This window comes from Silurus aristotelis, assembly GCF_946808225.1.
Source record: "Silurus aristotelis genome assembly, chromosome: 1".
In the NCBI taxonomy this organism is placed as follows: domain Eukaryota; kingdom Metazoa; phylum Chordata; class Actinopteri; order Siluriformes; family Siluridae; genus Silurus; species Silurus aristotelis.
In genome coordinates, this window is record NC_139574.1 from 34821899 (window position 1) to 34839334 (window position 17436).

The 17436-nt window shown below is 37.5% G+C and overlaps 1 protein-coding gene across 2 annotated transcripts in view; it reads left to right on the plus strand.

Annotated features, from left to right (window-relative positions):
• The window catches only part of kcnn3 (potassium intermediate/small conductance calcium-activated channel, subfamily N, member 3), a 97230-nt gene that overhangs the window by 22729 nt on the left and 57065 nt on the right, over nucleotides 1-17436 (plus strand). The gene's annotated exons all lie outside the window — the stretch shown is intronic.

The following is a 17436-nucleotide window of genomic DNA, read 5'->3' on the forward strand; positions in this document are numbered from 1 at the left end:
ACTTTATATACAGTCGTGTTCAAGAGTTTAAATTCACTATATATATATATATATATATATATATATATATATATATATATATATATATATATATATATATATATATATAATTACTAGTTATTGTACATTAGGCCAGTTTATCCAAATAATTCAATTAACCCCCTCTTTCCAAATTCACACCCTGGATCTTGTGAATCAGGATCTGTGCATACCCTGAATCCACCAAGCCATAATCTGTAACCCCTTAAGAACTAACCAATACTCACTGTGCCACCTATAGACTCTGCAAAACCATATGATTGCAGAGCCCTGGAGCATCCATTCTTACTTTTGAGGGCAATGAGGCAAGACATTCCTCCAACCCTCCAAGACTGCAGCAAAATTTGACTGAGCCTTATATCAGTGCTTGGGAGATCAGATTTATTTATCATGCTACATTTAAGGGAGAAAAGGGCAGTATTTTAAGAAGTATGAAAAGAGACTGGCTGGTCAACTCTGTAATTGCAGACCCAATACATGCTAAGACCCTTGATGGTGCCTGTTTGTTGACCCACTCCTCAAATGGCAGACTTGCAGACTATGCTGTAATGGCCATAAATCACTCCAGTGCCATTTGTTTATTTAAATCACAGGCTTTTCAGGGTCACACCTAGGCCACCACTTGTGGGAGTAATAGACAAAAAGCCAAACTCCTTCCTCCACAGTCGGCTCCATGAAGCGATTTGCAGAGTAATTTGAAGGTCAAATTAATACAGACTTGTGCAGCTAGGGGTTCCCTGGTCACCAGAGATTGGATTTATTGTCTTCCTTTGCCCATAGGCTACGCACCAAGGGCATACTCTAAAATAACCTAGTCAAGGGAGGGATTGTGTTATCACAGGGAAAAGGAAAGGTTTAATAAGGGTCTTAAGTAGGACATGTCATGGCCATAAGGCATTCCAGTGCCAATCATTCATCCAACTCTCTGGATTTTCAGGGTCACACCTAGGCCACCACTTGCAGTAGCTGAAGTCAAGGGGTTCTCTACAGTTGGCCTCATAAAGCAACTGCACTGTAATCTGCTCTAGTACAGCTGGGCTTCCCTTGAGTTAAAGTCCCCACTTGCTCAAGGGCCATGTGCTAAGATCATACCCTCAAAGAACCTATTCAATGGAGGGAGCGATTTTTTAGTTTCAAAATGTGGAGTGGATTGGAAGTTTTGGCATTCAAGTTACAGTATTGCCAGTCGCTGCCACTCTTGGACCATCTGTGTTCTAGGGGGATTGTTTAATACCTGACCTCAGATTCCCATAATTTCTGAGATTTGTGAAGAAAGAATTTCACTGTGCAGTATTGTATATGTGGCAAATAAAAAAACCTTAACTAAAAAGGTGTCAAAGAGAATATGGATGGTGTAATAACAGGCTTGCATGCTTAGGCATAATTGAGCAGGTCAAAGAAAGCCTGATGTTGCTGCTCCATCAGGTGGATTAGTGGCTGGATGGTGTGGGCAAAAAGCCTTATTCAGTTACCTTATTTTCAGAGCAATTTCACTATTTTGGCACCAAGGAAAATCACAGTGTAACTCAGTGGATGTTAGCAGCAGACAGTCGGTAGGCAGTAAAGGTAAAATTAAAAACAAAAGTGCAGCTTCTTCAGGTCACTTTCCACTTCTCTACACAGCTCAAAGGGTGAAAGATGAAAGTGTGCAAATTCTGTGTGCCTAGTGGAGAAGCAGCCACTCTTGAAATGGTGACCACTTCAAGTACACTATTTGATAAATATATGTGGATGTTTCATCTTTCCTGTTTCGCTATTATAATTAGTATCTGCTGTATATTACTGTGGTGGTAATTCATTTTAATAGGCTGGCAAACCAATTATTGGATGCATTGCAGATTGAAGCAAATTTGTGCAGATGGAAAATTAAAAGGATTAGCATGAGTACAACTATTTAGTAATATGAGACCTCATATGTTTGCAATATTTTAAAGCCTCTATTTTTTCTTCTGCTTTCTATCCATTTCCCTCAATTTACCACTTTAATGCTACATAGTAATACAATAAAATAATATAATAAAAATGTGATCTACTTTATGAGTCCATGGCTTCTATTGCTTGATATCTTTTTCTTTTAGGCAAGTTAAAAGGGTGGTCCAGACTCACACAACAATTCACACCACATTAATGCTATTTAAGAAAAAAATGGTAACCATAGCAGTATAAATTGTGTGCAAATAATTTCAATAATCTGAACAAGCCACCCACAAAAGCATGGTATGCCCCTGCAGAGCAGAGCAGAGTAAGTGGCAATAAATGAATATGATTAATAGCCTTTTAGGGCTTAATATGATATAAATATTTCGCTAACATTTATCATGAAATATGTGCAGAGGTAGAGCATAGTGTGAGAAAGTGGTATAAGTGTTCTGCAGAAAGTGTTTTACAGAGTTTTTTCGAAGTGTGGAATTGAGACATGGGCCGTTTTTTAGGCCCTGTGTGCCTTTAGCATTTTTGATGAACAATTACAGGGCCTTGTCCTAACTGTAGCATAGACACTCACAGGCAGCAGATGTGAGTAGGGGAGTGTTGAGCCTTAATGACATCTTCAGCAGAGGATGCAAAATGTAATTGTTAGTGTGTCATTGTCACTTTAAATATAGTGGAGTAAAATGGCATATATTGAATCATAAATGTATTTAATAGAGAGTAAAAGTTGCTTATATCTTTGATACTCAGTAAACTAGAATGTAGCCAAAAAATTTGTTAAACAGAGTAACAAATAAAATTTCCTTAAATAAACCACTGATTACCTTCCTCTCAGTGAAGCTAACAGAAGGGGGGCTTTTTGAGCTCTCTAAAAAAAGAGAGGTAGGTATCTTCTCTGGTAAGCATCTTCTCTGAATATATGATCTATTTCGTCCCCTGGAATTGAAAGGCTGTGCACCTTTGCTTTTGTCTAAAACACAGAAGTGGTTGCTGTCATTGCAAATTTCAGTTTCTAAAGCCACAATCACATTTATATAGTCATTAATTACTACTACCAAACGAAACTGCACATCCAATAGTTTTATACCCAGACGACCTACAGAAGTAAATAAAGAGTACATGGGTCAGACCTGCTGTTTCTTGTAAAGGTATTTTCGGATTTAGTTGCATTTTGTATCCCAAAACCTACGTCTTTTGGCATTCCTAGGGCATTTATAAAATATCATAATTCTTATTCTATAGAAGTAATGCAAGTGATTAACAAACAATTTTTAAACTTGACCCCAAAGATGAACATTTTCCACATATGCAATTACTGTGGCTGTAACCCAGTCCCGAAAATCATAAAGAGCTTTAGTTAATGATCACTTTAAGCATGAGAAGAGGGAAAAATGTGATTTCTTGACTTTGACATGAGCATGGTTGTTGGTGACAAGTGACTGATCTCCTTGGATATGTACACACACAGCAGTCTTGAGAGTTTATACAGAATAGTGCAACAACAACAAAAGAGACAACTTAAATTGCATGCTAAATTAGGAGAATGAGCAGATTGGTCTGAGATGACAAGAAATCTATACACACACACAGTCACATTTTACAGTACACCCGGAGGTAAGCAGAAAAGATATACAGAATGCACAAAACATCTAAACTGGAATTGGATGGGCTAAAACAGGAGAAGATAAGATTAGGTTCTACTCTTGTCAGCCAAAAATAAGAATATATCATGGGACAGACTCACCCAAACTGCACAGTTGAAGACTGGAAAAGACCAGGTGAGGATTTTTTTTGTTTGTTTTTTTTTAATTTACAACTGTCCATGTTGGATAAGTCTGTGCCCATAATAGACCCAGATTCTTGTTCTTAGCTGACAGGAGGGACACGTGATGTGGACCTCTTACACCTAAAGATTTGATGTTCTGCTCAATGTTGAGATGTCAATCTGCTGACCACAGTTGTAAATAATGATTATGCAAGTTAATACAGGGTGACGGAAAATTTTGAAACTAGAAGTTGGCGACTCTGGGGCGCTTACAATTGTTTGGGACCAATGCGTGCTCGCTTAGAATCCCTTGCTATTAGTAATAATGGAGCAGTGGAGTGGTGCTCAATGAGTGTTCACCATAAAAGGCCTTTTATAAGAATGGTGATAGTGTGAGTGGTGTGCAAAGGGAATTACAGCCTCATTACCAGCTAGAACATCATGATTGTGTCCCGTCTGCTCATGTGATTACAACATGGGTGCGTAATTTCCAGTTCAACCCAGCATTTGTGCATATTGTTGAAGGGATTGGCGAGGGCACCTCACAATGGCAGTTTGAACAGCCTTAACATTCTCTGGTGTGCTAAAACTTATTCTTTTCTTTGAAGATGGTGCACAATCATGATGTCCTAACTGGTAATAATGGCAAAATTTTCAGTTTCCTTGCACCACCCTGTACATTCTTTCTGGCCCATCAAACCAATTTGGACTTTTTTTTGTTCTCTCACCTTTTGTTTCCACCCACAGAACTATCACATTCTCAATGGGTTTTTTGCACCATTCTTTGTAAAATGATCAGTTCCTGAAATACTCAAACCAGCCCACCTGCCACCATATACCATGCCACAGTTGACCAAAATAATCGCAGAGATCAGATCTTTTCTTATTCGGATGTTTGACATGAACATTAAGGTCTTTCAAATAAAGTCTATAGTGACCTTAGTATTAAAAAGTTAAATAGTAAATACTATAATAAATATAGTTTCTTTTTATTCTTAATTCATGTAGAACCTGAGGTACATACACTGCCCTCCAGAAAGGCAGCCTTTTTATATCATCCAATTATTTTCTGCCCTAAAGGGAAGATCTTGTGTTTTAATACTGTAGTGGAGACATAGTTAAGGGAAAAAAAACATCTTGGGCACCCTCAGAGGGTTTAACTACATGCAAGTGATTTAAATATTCTGAATGGGCTGTCCAGAACTCATTGTAAGTACTTGTATAAATGAATATGAAGAACTTTTCACATGTAAATGTTGACTCACACTTTTGAACTAAATACACTAACATTAAATACTGCACCAAGTGCTCAGTACAATGCAATTTTAAGATTTAGTATAAATACTTGACTAGAAAAAAATTTACTATTTAAACTTTAAATTGATATTTGTGTAATAACCCAGTTGCATATTCAACCACACTTCAGTTACTTGATCACTGATTTGTCTATGCTTAAATAAGACCATAGAGCAGATGGCTTTCTTAGAGCAGCGGTTCCAAACCACCAGGTTGCAAGCCAGCACCAGGCTGCAAGAACGTTCTGGTAAAAAGTCTATAGATATGACACTGTATTATTCATTGTGCATTTTCCCATGAAGAGCCACTATTCCGAATTTACCCACCGCACGATTTCAGAAAGCACAATTTCCACACTTGTAGCAGGTTCAGCTCATTATAAACATGAGTGTGAAACAGACATTCCTCAAAAGTTCCTTTAGTAGAGGAGGTAATAAAAGCGATGGTGATGGTGAAAAAGAGACAGAAAGTGAAATTGTAAAAGGCGAAAATGATTGTTTTAAACAAAGACATGATGACTTGCTTCTTACTTCTTTCTTTGGACAGTCCACATGATCCAAACACAATGTGTGTGTAATATGTGGAGAAACATCAATGTAGCACTTAAAATTGCTGCATCTTAAAATAAATCACCCAACACTGAGAGACATACTTTTAAATTATGTTGTAAAATAATTGTTATAATTTGTTGTTGTATTCAGATGTCATTTGATGAAAATGGTCCATGTAATTGCCCAGTTATATGGATGGGATAATTGTAACGTTAAATGTAAATGTTTCAAAATCTGTATTATGGTAAAAAAATTAAATAAAATCACATGTACATAAGTATTCACAGCCACGTGTACATAAGTATTTACAGGGGAGAAGGACCTTAGTCAGAGAAGTGACCAAAAACCTCATTGTCACTATGAATGAGCTCCATTGTTTCTCTGTGGAGAGGAGAACCTAGAGGAGACTGGGCACCGCTCATCACCTGGCCAATACAGTCCCTACAGCAAAGTATGGTGGTGGCAGCATCATGCTGTGGGGATGTTTTTCGGGAACTAGGAGACTAGTCAGGATCAAGGGATAGATGAATGCAGAAATGTACAGAGACATCCTTGATGAAAACCTGCTCCAGAGCGCTCTGGACCTTGCGAGGTTCTTCAAAGAAGAATGGGAGAACTGCCCAAAAAATAGGTGTGCCAAGCTTGTAGCATCAAACTCAAAAAGACTTGAGGCTGTATTTGGTGCCAAAGGTGTTTAAACAAAGTATTGAGCAAAGGCTGTGAATACCTTTGCACATGTAATATTTTTAGTTTTTAATTTTAATACATTTGTGAAGATTTCGAACAAACTTATTTTATGTTGACATTATGGGGTATTGTTTGTAGAATTTTGAGGAAAATAATGAATTTCATCCTTTGTGGAATGAAGCTTTAACATAACAAAATGAAGACAAAGTGAAGCACTGTGAATACTTTCTGGATGCACTGTAAATGCCCATACAGTGAGATGCAGTGCAAAGCATGATGTGGCCACATTCAGTTCTTCCAGCCTCTTGAAATTAATAATTAATTTACTTACTAATCATGCAAATTCGGCCTGGAAGCACATGAACAAACGCACTCTGCTTGAGGCACAAGTTCCTGTTTAAAAGCTAATGTGAATTGATAGTCGAGTCGAAAAACAAAAACACTCAGCACCATGGATTCTGTAACAAAGACATGAACATGTTAATAAGTTCTATTTACTGTACATGAGCTGTGCCAGAACAAGTACGATGCGAAGAGGTCATTACATCTGATTTAAATCCCCAGTTGGGTTTTACCTAATGAAAAGGCTGCTGTGTACAGAATAAATTATTAATAATACAAATGTATTTTCCTTCTTTCGTTGCTCTCATATCATTTAGAATATTGGTGTCACAGTAGTGTGACAAGCATGTCAAGAATGATGTATGAATTGCATGCTGTGTTTGTAATATACAATTATTTCATATAAATATGTAATATATGAAAACAGGAAAAATGATGGGTGTATGTAAGTATATGATAGAATTCGGTGCAACGTCTATGCCGCACATAGAACTTGACTGCTACTGATTTATATCTGATTGCTGCTGCTAATTTCTAAAACTTCAGTACAGAATATGTAATCAGCAGCTTTGAAAAAAATTATAAAAAATTATATATATATATATATATATATATACACATACACACACACACACACACACACACACACACACACACACACACACACACACACACACACACACGCACGCACTTAAACAGCTTTATCAATCGTTTCATTGACAGATCTTTTTTTTTTTTAAGTAGATCTGGCCCTGTGTGTATCCATGTGCATCCAAGTGTTACTGTTTGAATAAATAAAGTATGAGTGACATAAAATATGAATGAATGAATGAATCAACAGTTTCATATGGGATTTCTAAAATAATTGTGATGTTGATATAGTGTAGTGTGTGTGTGTGTGTGTGTGTGTTTGTGTGTGTGTGAGAGAGTGAGGGATGGAGACATAGGAATGAACTGGGAAATGGATGTAGAGCATTATTTTTTAATAGGTAGCATAACAAAAATAACGCTAAGAATATGTGATAATTCTGCTGTAATTGAACCAATACAAAAGAAATGACATCGTAGCATGAATTATCTTGAATGTAGTTCAAATGTATCTTGAATTTCCTATCTGAAAAGGTTGAAATAGACCTTTACATTTATGGCATTTGGTAGGCGCTCTTATCCAGAGGAACTTCCAATTATCTCATTTATATACTTGAGCAGTTGAGGGTTTAGGGACTTGCTCAAGGGCCCAGCAATAGCAGCTAGATGGGATTAGGATTTGAACTCATGACATTCTGAAGTCCAATGTCTTAATCTCTGGTTTACCACTTTCAGCACTAAACTGAATATTTAGAAACAGCTGAACTCATTTCAAACTTAGAATTGTTTAAAATGCTATGTTGACAAACACTTTTGCTCATTTTGCATATTGATTTCTAGAAAGAAGCAAATTGAAAATCTGAGGGTTGAAATCAGCACAAATGTCTCCAATAGTATATTATAAATTCTGAACTCTTGATTCTGGATGGTACACAGGTTTGTACACAGTCATTTTAATCACTGTTCTAAATGAATGCACTGCCATATAAACTACAGGTTCCATGGTAACATATAGTTATAGATGCATACAGATTGAGAGAGCCATTGTAAGCATTTCCTAATGACCTTACAGAGCTATGTGAAGGATTTTTGTGCCATTTAACGGGGAATATGGTGATTTTGAAAAATGGGCAGTCACAAGAGCAGCAGGAGGTAACACCAACAGCTTTATTATTGTTAGAGACATTGCATAGGTGCACTTACTTCACACACACACACACACACACACACACACACACACACACACACACACACACACACACACACACATATATATATATATATATATATATATATATATATATATATATATATATATATATATATATATATATATATACATACATACATACATATATATATTAAAATAAATAATACAAATATTATAATTACATTTTTATTAGCGCATGATTAATGCAGCGTGCATTTCTAATTAAATGAAATTCAAACCTGCAACTCAACACACATTTATTCACAAAGTCCTTTCTTTACCCAGCTATAAAAAAATAATTAATTCCACCAAAAAATAATTTTTAATCACTAACCATTTGTTTTACTGTTGTGCCAAGTCTCAAATCAAGCACCAAAATCTGCCATGATGCACACATTCGGCAATTAAAACCATCTGTGTGGAAACATAGCAAAAGTTCTATTTGGTTTTAAATAAATGTAAAACATTTCAAGTCAAGTTAAGTCAAGTCAAGAAGTTTTGATTGTCATTGTAACCATATATAGCTGAAGCAGTACTCAACGAAATGAAAGTTCCTCCAAAACCCTGGTGCTACATTAAACAACATAAAGCTACATAACAAAAAACACTGAGCTGAGGACTAGTAAGTGTCCTCACCACATAAAGTGCATCATGTGCAACCTGGTGCAAACAGTGCAAGACAAGGCAGTGCAAAGACAACAGAAGACAGTGTAGAACAAATACACAAAATAGCGCCACCAGTAAACCTGCTGTATATTACACAGTGCAGTGTATAAAAAAAGAGCTGAGTACAGGAGTGTACCTTGTAATTGAACAAAATGTAAACAAAAGGGTTTGTGCAAAAAAAATTTAAATAGCAGCAGTCTAAAAGATGGGCATAAACAGCATGTAAACAGTTACATTTACAATCATATTTTGTGTTCATGCGCTATGTTGTAATATGTAATGAAATATGTAATGGTAATTAACTATATAATAGTTTTTACTACAAAATGAACATAAAAAAAAAAAATATATATATATATATATATATATATATATATATATATATATATATATATATATATATATATAAAAACTTAAAACTGCTTGTTATTTATATCTATGCAGTCCAGATTACATAATTAAGAGCTATATTTTAATGCACTTTGCTTCATATATTGGGTGGTTATTTGCCTCGTACATCGAGCATAAAAATCGTGTAATGCAATCCTAGCTATTGATTTTTCCACTAGATAAATTTTCTACTATGTTTTGTATATTTTGATATTTTGATATTTTTACTTGCTGACATTTCATTTCTGCAGGGAGCCAGGGACTGCTCTTAATTGTGAATGTGTGTGTGTTTGTGGATACAGTGTCTTTGCAATAGTCTGGTGTTCTATCTGGGGTGTATTCTTGTCTTAGGTCCAGTCTATGTTTTAAATACAAACTTTGTGCAAGCATCAGTCGTGAACTAAATGTGAACGAACAAATAAACGAACTTACGAATGAACGAACGAATGAAGGCAGGAAAGTACTACCAAATTATATTTCTAGGAAATGACTTACTTAGAGTTCAGTGGAGGACCATTAATAAGAATAAAATATCATGGATTTTACTATGATCAGTTGAGTTTCTGAGTCCATATTATGATTAATCTTGTCTCCATCTGTACTGAATTCAATCTGTGTATGTCTAGATGTGTATTTATTTCTCTCTCTCTCTCTCTCTCTCTCTCTCTCTCTCTCTCTCTCTCTCTCTCTCTCTCTCTCTCTCTCTCTCTCTCTTTCTTTCTTTCTCTCTCTCTCTCTTTATCTAATGCCTTTATTTTCTTTCTAAAGTCAATCAGAATTCAAACATGCACACACTAAGACTATTTTTATTATGTTTTATATTTGAGTATGGCCAAAGGTGTCAGGTAATGAGGGAGTACATCAATGTGCCTAGTTAAATGCTGGAGTTTCTCCTGTATTTGTGTCTGAAAGACCTGGTCGAGGGTAATAGAAAGCATTGATGATTAGAAGAAAAAAGAAAAAAAAAAAATTAAATCCAAGAACATTTGATGGCAGAAATTTAAGAACATTTGATAGCAGCTGGTGTGAGGGACAGGACAGAGATAACGATAGAGGGAAATGAGATTTCAAATGATGATTTGTTGTTGATTATAGATCTACACTATATGGACAAAACTCCTGGACACGAGGCCATAACATTCATATCTTTTCTAATAGGAAAATTAAAAATCCCATTCATATTTAGTCCCTATTTTCTGTAATTATAACCTCCACTCTTCTGGGAATATGTTCCACTGCTGATGATTTTGGAGCGTGTTTGTGGAGATTCAGCCACAAGGGCATTGCCAAAGTCAAGTACTAATGTAGGGTTAGGAGGCTTAATAGGAGTCCAATCAAGATCTTCCCCTCCAACAATATAAAACATATCTTCATGGGGTGGCTATGTGCATGAAGACACTGTCATGCTGGAACAGGTTTGGGTCTACTTGTTCAAGTAAATGGAAATTTTAATGATACAATCCAAAGACATCCTATACAGATGTGTGTGTCAAACTTTTTTTAAACCATTTAGGGTAGAAACACATACGGCTGGACAAGACAGGAATCCTGGCCCTTTTGTCTACATAGTGTAATTTAAAGGATAAAAATGTTACTGTACATGGTGCATGATGCTTTTTGTATTCACTGGGCACTGTGAGACTGCAGGGGCCACAAACAGATAACTAAAAGGGTATCCACATTTTTTTGTACTCTGCCCACACCTGCAAATACATTCATCAAATGCTTGTATGTCAAGAGAGAATTTCTGGGACATTCTATGACATTTTATAAAACAAATTTTCGGCATCTGAGGATGAAGAAGGAAAAAAATGAAGCAGCAAAAAGTCATCCAGGCAATAAGATTTTTTTCAGAGCAAACCTATAGTTGTTCGTGTCAGTGTTTATCCTTAAAAGAAACCAATTTTATTGATATAATCTTGTGTGTCATAACTGCGGCTGTCAGCTGACACCCTATTGCTGCAGTTATACCAGTAAATGATACTGATACAACTGGATTGACATTAAAAAAGATTCACAACTGCACAATTTCAGCTAAAGACTAATAAACAGGCCAGTGCGTCATCTTGCTAGCAAGAAGCCAATTTTGTAATTATCCTTGAGTGCACGTTTAGGACTGAAAAAGCGTTTTTGGATGCGACTTGCAGAGCGAACTTTTTACAATAACGTCTAGAAAGTTGTTTTGGGAAGCACATTTTATCACCTAAGAAATTACTCAAGTGAAATCTGAACAAGTAGATCTAGGTATTTATGTTTGCAAAGAGAACTCTAAGAGATTTAAGTGTATGTGAGTAGGCATCTATCATACATATTACATGCTTTTGAATGTTGATTGTTGCTGTTCTCGTCATTGTTGGTAAAGCTTTGATGTTTAAACTTGGAGCTCTTATACAAAATTAAGTGATAAAGGCTATTATAATTTTTATTTCTATGAAAATCCCACGTAATCAGGAGTCAACAAGGGATTAGGACAAGAATATGGATTAAAGATAGAAGAGTGCCATTAAATACTATAAGACTAATAGGCTCACTAATAGACTAATAGTTGTATGTGGGATATTCTGGGTCAAGTAAAGTATCAGTAGGCAATAGCAGTTTTTAATATGTATTTTTGCAGTAGTAATATTGCTTATATGAAGCCATTGGATTGAATGCCAAAGAAATTTTATTTGGAAATAAAGATGTTCAGATGCATTATATCAGGATTATAGACCATCAACTTTGTTTCCCAGCAGCCATTGCACCTACATGTCTTCATCATAAGACCACTGATTACCAGTGTTGTGCTAGTTACTAAGAAATATATCCAAAAAGAAAAGAAAGCATGTATCCACTGCTGCCTCTTTTACATGTACATATTTACAGTTATTTAGTTTTAATTAGTTTTGGTAATTTTATTTGTTTTGGAAAAAAATTAAATAGTACAATCAAAACCCTATGTATTCTGAGGTCCATAAGGTCAGTGGTCATTACCAAAAAGTGACATGCGTTATCTTATTCAGAGTTACAGTGTATCCTGGGAACATTAACTTCACAGCAGGGATACACCCTAAGCGAGCCTCCATCACAGGACACTACACACACACACACTCCTTCGGCTATTCATTTAGACACACACAGCGGGGCAGTTTGAGAGGCATGTAATTAAGTCCACCAGGAACTATTTATTACAGCATAATGCATTTTATTTGTTATTAAAGAATACACTGGTTATAAATGGGATTTGTTTTTATTTCCTGTATCTATAAACTTTATTCAAATGGTGAGCCATGTATGTTTCCAATGCATAGTATTAAATGTTGCGTATATGTTGATAGAACAGTCTCTTACACAGAATCAAGGTTGGGATATAATTCAAAACACATTTTTTTGCACATGAAGAGGCACCTGTGGAAAAAACATGGCATGCGGCAGCAAAATGCTCTCCTAATGACATTAATGTTCAGTTTAATAAGACTGGAGCTCATCATGAGGACTGTGCCTGGAACGGCCTACTATACTGGTTTAAAAACTACTGGAAAATGGCTGAAATAGTAAATGAGAATAATTTAAACATGCTCTCATTTGAACAAGTAAATAGTATGTAGGACAGCTGAAATGCCAACTGGCTTTTTCTGTTAACAGAATCATGTTTTAATAAAAGTTTATAATTAAAATATAGTACAATTTGGTGTGATTAATTGTAGCTCCATTAACCTTAGGACAATTTGCAATGTCACAAAGGTGCTGTTTATTGAATGTCTTTGTTAAATGCGAGACATTTTGGTGCTTTTCCTATGATTTGCACAAAATCACCTCTAAAGGCTTCGTTCTTTCTCAAGTTTATAAAATTAATCATTTCTAAATGAATACCCAGGAAGGGTGTACGAGAAGGGCTACCAGGTCCACAAACAATGGCCTGCCTGGTAGGAGTAGATGTATTTCGTCCCAGCAAACTCTCTCCAAAACTCTCGGGAGCAGCACAACAGGGGTAAAGGGGTACAGGAGCAGCCTCTGTACCATGGCATCCTGTCACTGAGGGGCTGGGGGATTGAGGGAGAACCAGAGGGGACAGTGCGACATCTTTTGAGTTGCAAACAGGTCCACTTGGGCTCTGTTAAATCTCTCCCAGATTTGTTCCATCACATGCTTTTAAGTGGCCTGAAATATACGCTGCCTTCAAGGAGAGCAGCTTCCCCTGGGCACACAGGAGGATCTGACATGCCAGCTTGTACAGTAGGTGAGATTGCAGACCCCCTTGGTGGTTTTTATAAGAGAGCACAGATGTGTTGTCCGAATGGACCAACACATGGTGGCCTCTGAGGTCTAAAAGGAAATGCTTCCCCAGAGACCGTGGGTGAAGTGGCCACTCATGACCGCCCCATACCATGAGGAAAGAGTCTGACATAAGCGTTATGCAATGACCAGGAACTCCTAGCACGGGGCCCTGAGACAGGAACCTGGGATCTTTTCACACATTGGGCTTGCCACGTGACTTTGATTGTATAGGTTGGGGTTGCCCCTCCAAGAGCACCCTAGGGTCCTGAACCACCACTGGAGGAGTCTCATGTGCAGGGGGCCAAGTGGAACCACATTGGATGCTGCTGCGATCAGACCCAGAAATCTTTGAAACTGCCTCACAGTGAGTGACTGGCTTTCTCTCACTCTCTTGATGGCCATGAGGATGCAACCGTCGATCCTTTTTGGGAACTATGAAGTACCATTTGTAGTACCCGGATTCTCTGTCTAAGGGAGGGACAACCTCAATGGCCTTCTTCCGCAAGAGAGTATCTTCTTCTTGTTCCATGACCAGAGCATGCTCTCTCAGGTGAGACCTGAACTGAATCAAAAAAGCCTCTGTCTAGGACCCACCGAGACACGTCTGGCAGAACTTTCCAGGCTGCTCTTAAGGGCATCAATCTCTTGAGACTGACCTCTGGTGTGCCTAGAGCCGGAGCTACGCCCTGGTGCCTCTGGTGTACAGCACCCCTGTGGTCCCCAGATGGTCCTATTTTAGGACTTCTTGGACGAAGCCCTTCTATTGAAGATCACTTCAACAGACTGCTTTTTAGCTTCCTGTAACCTATTGATGACTGCATTGCCAGCGTCGCCAAACAGGCCAGTTTCGGCACCAACGGGGCGTCTAGCAGCAGACACCAGGGTGGCCATTGACCGACCAATGGCCCTAGCGGTCTCTTCAGTTGCCCTGATAGCTAAATCTGTCACACAGCGAAGCACTCGGACTTGATCGCCCGAAGTGTTTCCCACATCCAACTCCCTTAGCAGGTCTGCCTAAAAGGCCTGCAGCACAGCCATGGTGTGCAGACAGCCTGCAGCCTGACCTGCTGAGGCATAAGCCTGGCCCACCAGTGCCAAGGTAGTACGAAGGGGCTTGGTGGGCAGTGCCGTGGTCTTTAGGGATGATGTGGCACCCAGGGAGAGATAGCCAGCCATTTATTACCACATTATCTGTGTAAAGCTGCTTTGAGACCATTTTCATTGTTAAAAGCACTATACAAATAAAAAGTAATTGAATTGAATACTTCAACACCATGCAGTTCTGCCTGAACTACAGGTAATTGAAATCCACCTCTCCATACAATGACCTGAAGCATAATTCCAAGCTCTGTCAGCGTTCTTTAGAGAACAAGCAGTCAGCTCGAGTGCTATCTATCATGGAATGGGCTGCTCAGACACTGCACCTAAATTCTCTTGAACTGCTCCGGTATGAACTGGATCACAAGTTTAGAATAAATTACCAAACTAGTAAAGGACACCTTTTGCAAGTTTTACAAGAGTCATGACAACATGAATATGTCTCTCAAAAATAATAAAAAGACTAGGTGTTTCCAGACTTTTGAGCGGTATTTTAATCATGTGCACACATTTTAAATGACCCACAGACATGTCTTACACAAGAACAGTCAGTGGATCAATCTACTAATATACAGACAGTTCTATAATTTTTAATATAGTATAATAGAATTTTTCTGATCATCAATTACTGCTTGACTGGTTCCACAATATATCATGGTACACTAAAGACATGATGCTTCAAGACTCTTCTCTTTTCTGGCACCTAGGTTGTGAAACTTTTACATGATATCCAAACAGCCAAATCAGTCTTCAAATGACAAATAAAGACCAACCTCTTTAAGAAGTAGTTAAATTGGCATTATAAAATAAACAAAAATAAATATAGATAATATATGCAGTATATATATATATATATATATATATATATATATATATATATATATATATATATATATATATATATATATATATATATTTCCCCCCCCCAACAGATGTTTTGGACTTTTGGTATTCTTATTTGATGACTGCATTAACCAGCATTAAAATGCATTTATCGATGAAAACCTCAGAGCCTTTTTGGAAGATGCTCTGGATAATGGCATCTGCCAGACATCTCCCTCCATCTGACTGAGGAAAAGATACTTTGAAACCCACCGGCACAGATAAGACTTGGTGATAAGTGACTAAAAATACATATAGTATAGACTGCAAGAACATAAACAGTACACAAAAGCACCATTCTTTGTTAGTAGCAACCAAACATGAACAACCATAACTTGCACAAGAAGCCAAAGGCCATGAAAAGCATGGGCTACATGGGCTAATCGCAAGACAACATGATTTCGGTGTAGAGAGCATGTGGCATGGTATGTAAGGTGAAGTCCTGGGCAATAATTCCAAATTTTTCATTTTGAAAAGATTTATACTATAAGAAAGCTACCTGTCTTGTGTAAGATCTTGGGCATCTTTTAGCTATTGTGTGCTATTTTTCCAACAAGTGAAGCAGCATCTGCCTGCCAAAACCTTAAAAAAGCAAATCAATTGATCCAACCCTTGTAGAGTCGGTCAAAAAACAGTGGGTGATTTGGTCTGCAGTTTTCTCAGGAAAAAAAGACGAGACAAACAGAAAAACAGCCAATCCATATGGAAATAAAAATCAGAGGAGCACCTGCGGATGATGGAATTACTCCAGCTCAACATGTAAATTTAATCCCATCCAAATAGGCTTGATGAATTGCTGAAGGATGGAAGAGACACGAGTGACATTGTCTGAAAAGCAATTATTTCGCTTGGCATCTTCTCCTATATGGATTTCTATACGATTTTTTCTACTGAAATTCTTAAATGTTCTAGTTTCTGCATGGCTGACATAACGAAGACAGAAAAGGGGTCACGACACTCCACAGTTGAAGCAGAAAGGCCATGTACACCCCTCCCTAACACACACATTTAAAAGGGTCCAGGATATGCAGATAATATAGAAGGTCTATTGGACACCTGCTGGACATGTCTCCAGGATATACTATTCCATGGCCTTAGTTTTGACAGGAGGGGGTACATAATGCTGTGAAAGATAGGAGTTCAATGACATAATGAGGTTATTTAAGTCTGTGGGGAGGACGACAAGTAGTTTTCTGTGTGGTTAACATCTTCTTGTGGTTCGTATAGGATGTCAGTTGCGACAGTGGGAGAGCAAGATCACAATACCTCTATTAGATCAGTCTACAGTTTATGAGATCATAGGAGGTCGTTATTGGCAAGGGGGACCGGATAATTAGCAAGGAGTTAGTCTTGTTATAAGTGGCTCCTACTCTACTAGAATAAGATGGACCGACTGGCCTTGCAATCTAATGAGTACTCGGATATTAGCTATTCCGGTGGTTAAGTTGTGTGGGCAAATTCGCTCCCATGAAGTTCCCAGCAGGTCCTATGTAGGAAGACAGATTGATTGATCAAGACATAGCACTGTCTACAGTCATTGAAGTGTTTTATTAGGTAGGAAAAATGGGAAATGATGACACTAATGACAGCTGAATGATCAAAAGGTTGCCGGGGTGCAGTTTTATTTGTTCATTTGTTCTCCTCTGTAATGTGCAGTAATAATGTTACAATATTACAGGAAACTGCTAATTCTAGCTATCAGAGAATAAAACCTGGCTCTGTCTATATATATACAC